Here is a 9,643-nt window from a genome sequence, read left to right on the forward strand (position 1 = left end):
TCTCTCCACAGGAAGTCATTGAGTGACACAATAGAGTTAATGAATTGGTCTTTCACCTCCAAAAACCTGATCTAAATGCTAGCCTGAAATAATGAGCATGATGGAGTTCAGTAATGTCAGCAGAGTATTAACTTCTGTTTAAAGGAAGAATGAGCACTGGCAGGAAAATGGATTTTAAGAGAGATTTGGAGCAATTGCACCTGCATGCATTATGGCAACTCCAGCCTTCCTTCATTAGAGTCATATTCACATTATCCCTTTGCTATTTGAATAGAATTTGGCAGAGGTTTGTCTGCAGAGTGTATCATTTATCAGGGATTTTTCTAGATATTTAAGTTCCCTACCATTCTAATATCTGAGCATACACCTTCAGTACCTGGTGGTTCAATGTCATAATACACCTATACAGAGAATCAGAGAGGAACACTTAACCAGTCAAGGGTAATATATTTTATCACAGACATTCATAATAGCAAAGTATTCCACTGAAAACAAACCACAAAACACTACCAATCTAGGAAGTGCTGGGTTAACTGCAGAAGTCAGCAGGACTCATTCAGAACTAGCAGTGTTTATCTTTCCACCACAGAAAGGCCAAATACAGCATACTTCACTGAGGATCACTGCTGTAGGTGGATTATTAGGATGTCCTGGAGGCCTTCAGAGGTAACTCTACAGAGCATCTACAGAGGTAATACCTTTGCTCATTTTTGGAGTCACTCCCTAGCTGCAGCTGCATCAAGAAGTCAAACAGAAAAAGAAAATCCCAAACATCAAACCCCAAAATTCACCACCAGCAAAAATAAGTGGAAAACAAGTAAAATCTCAACACAACAGGAACAGCAGCAGCTCTCCCTCCCCATTTATCCTCACTGAATTTCATACCCTGTGTATGTCCTGTGTCTTTGGGAGAAGATGGTGATATTCCTGTCTGCTCTTCAAAACTATAAGGGAGAACAAGATGTTCAGACTAGCTCTACTATTGCCCTAACTGATTTATTTCCCTCACACAACACAATTCAAGCTTTTACCTCAAAAAACCAATAGTAACAACAATAAAACAAAACTGAAACTAACCAACCAAACCCCAACCTAATCCAGACCAAACCAAAAAAAAAAAAACAACCCACAAATCAGGTATTTGCAGACTAACCACTGAAATTTTTCAAGACACTAGAACCCTGAAAAAACAAAGGAAGCAAGGATTTTAGAATAGTGACATAATTGGTAGCATCGTGTACACAGAGAACACCATCTTTACCTCTTAGCCAAATAAGCTTTACTTTTTCCTGAGTGGCAGCAGCATCTGAGTATCTTGTTCCCTGCACCGTCATTGGCTCCTCACACTTACACAGACTGACATTTATGCACTCACCAGTTTTGTATTTCTCTGACTTTAGGCTTTCAGTCTCAGCAAAATATATCTCTTACAGTAGGCAGACTGTAAACAGTTTACAGGCTGCTATTCTGTTAGCTTAAACATCACCATCTCTCTTACTTTCTTCTTGGTTTTACCATTGGTTTGGGTTGTTTGTTTATTTTTTCTTCACAACCTTTGATTCACCCCTAATTACAGTCCATAAACAGCTTTAATACTGCTTTGTTCTCCTCTTGTGCTCTCCTGCCTTCCCCTCCACAGCTGCCTGCAATTCCCACCAAAAGGCTGGTTCAGACCCTCATTGTGCACGTGTTTGTATCCCAGTTTATCTCAGCCCAGACTATGCCTGTCTCTGATCAAAGGTTAATTTTAATCTTAAGCAGATGTTTGTCCCTGGAGTTTACATAGTTTATAAATTTAGAAGACAAATGTTCTCTTGGCTTTTGTTACTCAATATTAAACAAGCCAAATTCTCTTTGGGTATGACTAACAGGGAGCAGGCAGTGGTGTTTGTGCTCAGGCAGTGCCAGGGGCCAGCTGAACAAACTTGCACCTGAAGCCAGGCAGGTTCATGTGTGTGGATACCTGCTCAGTGCTACACTTATAGTATTTAGTCTTGCCCCTCAGGGCTTGTTTCAGCAGCAAGGATCAGCCCACATCCAACAGGTATATTATTTTCAGCCCTGGATAGTTTTGCTTTGGTCATAATACAGGTGGGGAAAATACAGCAAGATGTGTGAAGCAGGACCTCAGTCTCTTCTCAAACATGGTCCCCAGTCACACAGTTTAAAAAGAAGTTTTCTCAAACATAGCTGTTAAACAGATGTGCTCTCTTCTATTCATGGAACATTGTTCTTAAGACGATATCCTTACACCTGGGAAAGCTGAGCTGGTTTCCAATAGGTTTGAAGGTTTTATTTGAGTTTGTTTATTTTGTTTGAGGCCCAGAGCTATAGGGCTTGTTGTAGATGACTTGCCCTGGTGGTATGACCTAGAGCTTGCTCCAGGTGGCATGAACAGAGCACTCAGCAGGGCATTGATGTAATTGATTTCATCATTGATGATGAAATGCTGAATGAGGCACACAGGAAATGTCTGTGCACCAGGGACTTGATGTCATGTGTGGGACATGCAGGCATGCAAGCTTCAACACCTGCAGACCCTGACATGAGCACAGCCCAGGAATCACTTTAGAGTGCACATGTCTGGGGGAGAGGAGGACTGTAATTATGCTTGGAAAAGAGTTATCTTCTGGTTTTTCTGCCTGCCTATTTACTCCATTTGTTCTTTGCTCTAGCTGAGGAGGAGTTTCTTAGATGTACCTTCTTAGATGTACCAGTGCAAACTGTCATGGCACATTTGCTCAACTACATTAAGCTTTGTTGTAATTTTGTATGTCTTTTACATGTCTTTTTGATTTTTTTTTATTTTATTTTTTTTAGATGCATCATGGTAAGATTTAGAGGACTTTTAGGATATATGGGGAGTATACCAGTATGTCACAAGTTTGTCAATTAATTTCTTTCAAAAGTGTGTGGCAAGTCAGTGGAAAGAAAGTCTCCTTGCCCTGTCCTTCACACAGTAGGTCCTTCCTCTGCCTTCTGGAGTTGCCACCTTCCCCATAAATTCATGGATATGATCATAGAAGGGAGAATTCACAACTCAAGGACAGGGAAGACAGAAGAATGAATAGAAGATCCAGCAAGGAAATAGCACAAAAAACAAGCATGGGTGGCTCCATAGCCAAAACAGGAGATGAGCTAAAACGTCACCCTTCCCTAAAGTTTTAAAGAGGGCAGTGTGGGCACTTGGAAAGTCACTGAGTTATGACTTTGAAACCCAGACTGGATGTGAAGGCTGCCTCTGCTGTGATACTTGGGACTGGAACACCCTCAAATTATCTTCTGTCTTCCATTTTAGTTTTGAATTTCCTCAGATTTAAAAGCATGGTCTTTATATATATATAAAACTCCTTTATTAATCTGAGAGTGGTTACTTCCAAGAAGGAGATTTATACATGTCTACCTTAGGCTGTGGTGTATTCAGGATGAACATCTAAACAGTTCCAAAATATATCTCCAGTACTTCTTGGTGGCAGTAACTGCAGCCTTTCACTGTGCTCCAGAAGGAGGGAACAGGTTCAGGTTCTGCAGCTTCATCCTGCTCCTTGTTTTTCTGAAGTCAGTTGACTGTAGAAATTGAGCAGACAACAACTCAGGGGCTTCAGAGTGGACTTGTTTATGCCTTCCTTCTCTCTGAGCATTGTATATTCACAATTGGATTTCAAAATGTAGCTGTCCAAAATATCTCATATCTGGATATGCTCAGAACAAAATAAGAAATGGCAGAGCCACATTTTACATGGTGCTATGGTCAGGTTAATAAATCTTGCAAGCTTTCCAAACAGTATGTCATCTTAAATATTGTTACATAGCTTCTGCATCTTCAAAGATTTGCATCCAGTCAGCTGAAAACATGCAAAGACCAGGCTCATTTCCATCTGCAGAATACCAAGTAATGTACCCTAAAAGAATTTGTATTTGTGCCAAAAATATGTACACAGGAATAGTAGCTATATTTTGAAGCTTTAGGTTTGTTTTTTAGCAAACTAACAGAAATGGCTTTGTTTTAAAATCTGCAACCATGCCTATAAAAAAGTATGATACACCAGAAACATTAAAATAGCCTTATAGGAATGCACAGTATGTCTCTGGTGATAATACTAACAGTGTTCCTTGTGCACATAATTTTATTTGCATGACAGGCTAGCAGAGTTCTGCTTCTTTTGATCATATACATGGTGGAAAATTGACCAGATTAATGTTCTCTTGACAAACTGAGATTTCGGATACTCTGATCTGTGTTTTAATGACCAGTGTAAACACATCCTATGTTTTTAGCTGGCAGTGAAATGGCTCTGAAGCTGTAAAACAGGAATTAAATGCAGGCTGTTTTTGTGATGTTGAGGATAGAAATAAGAGAAAGACAAGCAGTAATTTTAAGGCATTGGTAGAATGTTTCCTAAAACTCAACCACAAACCCCAGGAAAATGTACTTTTATACCTTCTTAAGAAGTGCAGTGTGCCCCATTCCTTAGAGGAGGAAGTGTGGTTCAGCAGTGCTGTCAGGTAGCAAAGAGCTCTCAACCACTCAGCATTTAATGAAGAGATATCTATCCCCATAAAGGGATAGGTGGCTATGCTTCCTACTGTGAGAAAGCTACCTTTTGTTACTTGAAAGCACTTTTCACTTTTTTCCATAGGTTCAGACAGAAACCTTCCCAGAGTTTTCTGTCCCAGGATTAATTTCCATTTTTGTGACATTGGAGAACTCCATAATTCATGTGGAGAGACAGAAACTAGCTGTGAGGAGTCCAGAGAGTTGTTAAACCTCATTCACAAGGAAATAAGTTTGAATTCCTGGAAAATGCAGGACAATTATTTTGCTGGTTGTCGGACCTAAGCAAACTGAAGAGATCTCAAGGTGCTCTTCCCAGTCCTAGAGCGTAGACAATAGTGCCAGTGATGAGTTTTCAAGCAAACTCTCCTTGCTCAAAATAGGCATATCCATGTTTTCAGGATCTGAGGCAGGATGCAGTGAAGACAGGGTAAGAAGGAGAATATTCTCCCATAATGAACAGAAAGCCTGCACTGATCTCCAGAGTGATGAAATAGAGAAGATCCTCCTGAGGTACTGGCAGGAGCAAACAGAAGCTATAGCCTCTTCACTACATCTGAGACAGGGAGATAGTTTGCATTTATTATTACCTACTGTTGATGGTGTCATACTACAACATGCATATACTCTGGAATTTCTAGTATCATTGTGGCTTTGAGAAAGGTGAGTTAAAGATTTAATATAATAAGTTTACTAGATGATCTATGGACAGTGCTAATTTTCAGTGGAGAAAAAGGAAGTTTTCAATTCTTTCTAAATTTAGGAGGCAATAGATCTGAAAGACAGACAGTAATTCTGTGGTGTAGGTTTTGAACTTTGCAGTCATGTAGTTTGCTATTTTTAATTTACATTCAAGTAATTTAGATTCAATTTTGAGGACAGAAAGCAGCTTAGAAATCCACAGCGTGGTTTCAAACATTTCTTTGAAGTTAAATTTGGCTCATGTGGTTAATGCTACTGGGTTTTGTTGCTCAAACTGTCTGATGACTTTCTTAAGTAGATTTATTGAAAATCATAGCTTAAAACACAGTTCTCCCCAGAAGAACTATAAAAACAAAACAGATTAAATAATTATTAAGAGGGAAAAATAATACGAAAGAATCTTAACTATATTTAATAAGATAGAAAGTTGTGGAAACTATTTTAATGATGTCTTTTCCAGTTATTTAGGAAGGAGAGAACATTGAAACCCAAGTAATTATTATTACTACTTCATGTTTTGGGGCTAGTCTTAAGGGGAGAAAATTGGATATTCTAAAAATTTGGCAAAAAAAATTACATCTTATTATGAAAATAAACAAATGCTCCTATCTACCCTTTGTGTAGTAGAACAACAGCAAGCTGTAGGATATTTAGTGAAAGAGAACAAAATGACACAGTGCTTGTATGTCACGTTGGTACTGGTGCCCTGCCTGAAAGCTCATGGCCCACTGTAACCTCGGCCCAGGAAGGAACAGCACCATTAACTGCAAAATAACTTCATTGCAAGTAAAATCCCTTTTGGTGGAACTGTGTGAGATATGGGGTTATAATCGTTAAAGCTGTTGTGTTCACTAGGAGAGCCTGTGTGAAAGCACAGCTGCAGGTTGGACAGTTAGAAGTGGGTTGAGGGATGAGAGAGATTTCCTTGGCAAACCCAAGAGAGTCTGTGTCTTTGTTCCCCATTACTACAGACCTGCTTAATTCTGACTGCACCATAAAAGAAAAACACATAAAAGTACATTTTAACTTCTAGAGTATTCAATTTCTTCCTTACCTCCTTCACATAGAAAAACTTATTACTCTACTGTCCCATGAATCAGTTTGTCCCCCTATATTTTTCATTACTGGAAAACCAAAATTGAAGTCCTTATCAAAATTTAAGACTTCCTTGCCTTCACTGCAGGCTTCTTAATATAAAAAACCTTACTCTCTAGGTGTGTGTACTCACAGCAAGTAAAAAATTCCAGAACAATGTTTTTGATCAGAATTTAGCAACCACATTTGGATGCTTTCCTGCTTTACAACACTTGGTGAGGTACTAAATCAGATGGCTGAGTGAGTGACTTTGAATGTCTGTCACACATCAGAACAGGGACATGGAATTAAGAGCAAGCTCAGGAAAAGTGGTTTGTTCCAGTGCCATTTTATAGGTGTGGCAAAGGGCTTGTTTACATAATCCAGAGGCAAGTGGGAAATACCCCAGCTGGCAGGGGCAGTTCCTTCACAGGCAGAACCAACAACTGGCAGAATTGTTATGATCAGCTATATAGGAAAATCCCTGAAAATGAAGGTGAATATTTATACAGATCCATACACACATTCCATTTGCTTTTTTTTTTTTTTTTCTTTTAATTTTTTAATATAATGTGTTTAAGTGCATGCCATGTGGACATTTGAATGTTTCCTGCTAACAGTATATATATGCTGCCTGTGATCATTACCCTGGAACAGGAAAATTGGAACTTAGAAAGGATTTTGTTAATAAGCCTTTCCTAAATGACACTTTTACAGTCCACCTCTCAAAGGAGTACAGTGCCAACTTTGTTGTGAGGCAGATGGTAGTGAAAAAGGTGGATGTGACTCTGATCATTTAGCAGGGAAATTAATTTATGTGGTAGTAACCAGCCTCCAAATTGGGTTTATTGGCTCATTACAGTTTCTCCAAAACGCCAAAGCTTTATGTTTTAAAGAAGCTGAAGGTTATTTTCAGGATATTTGAGAGAAAGGAAGAAAGAAAGAAAGAGAGAGAAAGAGGAGAAAATTTATTGAATTATGAGGATCTGTATTAAAGGTAAGATGACAACTTTAAGCAAATTTCAGTGGAGGACTTGGCAGATAAGACAAAGAATGTTGAAGAAATTCTCCTGTCTGGTATTGAAATGCATCTTTATCCACCTTTCACTGCTGTAGTATGAATGTTCTTAGATTATTAGCATTGTCCTTTGGGCATTGATACATCTTCATTGCGCAAAGTAAATGAAATGCACCCTGGTCTAGCATTGCAACATAGAGATATTACCCTATTTTTTTAATAAACAAAAAATGTGGATGTCCTTATAGCAGATTAACTTTGTATCTATTTAGTATACTAAAGCGAGTAAATTTGGGATAAAACTTGGACAGCAAAATGGAGATCATGCTTTATGTTTCAGAATTTTATGTCAGCTGGATAATCCTTATATTATCTCTGCTTGTGGCATTCTATGGCCAGCCCATCATTATCCTAAGGACAATTAAGAGCCTTTACTACCAGCTTGCCTGAGGAAACAATGGTGTTCCTAGATTGGGTGCTTTATACTTTATTGCTTCCCTTCCTTCAAAGTAATTATTTGTGCATGTAAATTACCTACTCTGAAAAGGTTTTATGTAATGCATTACAGTATGCACTCTGATGTGATCTGTAAAAAATTCCTTAAAATTTAGTTCTGAAGTTTTATTAGGGTGCTATAGTCAGCTGTTATCTCTAGTAATTATTTGACATTTCATGAAATATGCTACAACTGCAAGGCTAATGAAACTGAAGTTTGTGACTTGGTTTTAGATATCTTTCCTTACACTCATGTTGGGAGAACCTTAAAGATCATCTAGTTTCAATCCCCTGATAGGGACAGGGACACATTTCACTAGACCAGAAACTACTCCTAGTTTGAATCCATTACCCTTTATCCTGTCACTACATGCTCTTGTAAACATTCTCTCTTCATCCTTCTTGCAGGCTTCCTTCAGACACTGGAAGCCTCAATTAGGTCTCTCTGTAGCCTTCTCTTCTCCAGGACAAATAATCCCAAATCTCTCAGCATTTCCTCATTGGAGGGGTCTTCCTTCCCTCTAATCATCTTGGTGGCCTCCTCTGACCTTTCTTCAATGGGTCCATGTCCTTCCTGTGCTGGGGACCCCAGAGCTGGACAACACTGCAAGTGGGGTCTCACCAGCATTTTGTTTGTGTTTAACTCAGTAGAAATTATTTGAGTAGTAAAAAATTATTTTCCAATGGATTTTTTCAAGAACAAGTGGTATTTTAATCTTTCTATTTTTATCACAGTATTTTTTTTTAACTTTTAACATGGGGTGTAGACTTTACAAATATTAGCTGTTTGTATCCAGGCACACCTGTAGAGAAGCACAAGTCATGATGTGGGTCATACTCCCAGATTAGGATAACCCCTTCATATCAGTTGGATGGGTTTTTTATAGATCCTACACTACAGCCTGAAATTTGCAGTATACACACAATTGTGCTTTCCACTTGAAACAGGGGCACTCTCATGGTTGCCTTCTTTTCATTCTGTGAACTTATATTTATCCTCAGAAAAAGAATCACAGAAAATTTTCAAAAGGAACAAGATGATAAGAGCCAGAAGCTTGGGGGAGTTTGTGGCTTTTGAAACTTGAAGGAAGGGCTACTTGTATTGTCAGGTGACTTGAGGTTCCTTTTTAAATAATGAACAAAAATTTCTGATGCTTTTTGAAAGTGGGAATGTTGCATAGAAGCTCATATGTGTCTTTGATTGCATTTCAGTCCTGTACTAATACTCATTTTCTCCAGAACAGATTGTCTGTAATTAGTTGAAATAAATACTGCTATGGAGTTTAGGATATCCTCCAGAAAGACTTGGCTAGTCTTCCCAAATTAAGGCTTCCCAAATCCCAAACTGAGTCTTAAAATAGTCGTCCCTAATCATGGGGATATTTATATTTGACAGCTCAACCTTGTTTGACATGGAAGTTTTCAAGGCCTATGCTTCTAGTCTGCTTTTCTAAAAGTTGTCTGCACTTCATCCTGTTTTTCCAGTCTGATTGGATTTCTCATAAAGTCTCACATGTGGGATGTACAAAACAAGCTGCAATCACTTTATGTAGCAAATGATTGTGGTAAAAGCTGTGCCAAAGCTCAGAGTTCAGAGCATCTCTGAACACAAAGAAGGTACACACCTTCTTTGCAGAAAACTATCCCCTCCCATGGTATTACAAAGAGGAAAGTTTTTTTTCTCCAGTTCTACAGATGTATATCAAAGTGGTTGAGGTAATCAAGATACGTTGGATTCATAACTACAAGAATTTCCTCTCTGCTGGTTAGGCTTTTCATTCAATTACAGCCTATTCCTT

This window comes from Parus major, chromosome 2 (genome assembly GCF_001522545.3).
Source record: "Parus major isolate Abel chromosome 2, Parus_major1.1, whole genome shotgun sequence".
Taxonomy (NCBI): Eukaryota; Metazoa; Chordata; class Aves; order Passeriformes; family Paridae; genus Parus; species Parus major.